The following is a 782-nucleotide window of genomic DNA, read 5'->3' as shown; positions in this document are numbered from 1 at the left end:
TGTTTCCATTTAAGATTTCAAAGTTGACCTTCACGGTGTCCTTCAAGGTCACATGAAGGTCATTTCAACATAACCATATAATAGACCACTTGATATACTAAAACTTTTGTATTGAACATTTTTTTCCATAAGCATTATTTTCCATGATATTTGACCGTTGCCGAACTTTCTCCCATCACTGTATGTAATACTCTAATCTCTCCAGTATTCGAAAAATCTGAATATTGGATTCGGCAATGATAATTTAGCAATTCGTATGGTCATTCACGAATCCAAAATTTTTGATTTTTCTAATACTGGGAAGATTAGAGCATTACACATATATGCGTTCAGCTAGTACAACACGAATTATACGTGTCTATAGAACACACTTTTTGTGTATTATACCTACACATTTCTTATAAATTTACACGTTTCGTTGTGTGCTGTATATTTACACACCTAGAAATGTGTAAAAAGTGACTACAACGATTTACACACATAAAATATGTTAAAGTAATACACTTGTCTTTACAGTGCACATATTATAATACATATTATATAATACAAATATTAATAAATTATATTAATAAGTATTAAGGATGCAACGGATAATGATTTGTCGAATAACCGAATACTTATCCGGCAAACCGAATAATCGGATTTTATATCCGGAAATTGCACAGAGATTGAAAAATTAGAAACGTTTCGATATCGTTTAACCATGACTGTTAATCTTATTGTTTTTTTTTATTCTTTGTGAGATTTCTTTTAAGGAGTTGTGGAATCGGATAATAGTATTG

Source organism: Trachymyrmex cornetzi, unplaced genomic scaffold (assembly GCF_001594075.2).
Source record: "Trachymyrmex cornetzi isolate Tcor2-1 unplaced genomic scaffold, Tcor1.1 scaffold124, whole genome shotgun sequence".
Classification (NCBI taxonomy): Eukaryota; Metazoa; Arthropoda; class Insecta; order Hymenoptera; family Formicidae; genus Trachymyrmex; species Trachymyrmex cornetzi.
Note: the sequence above shows the minus strand (reverse complement) of the source record.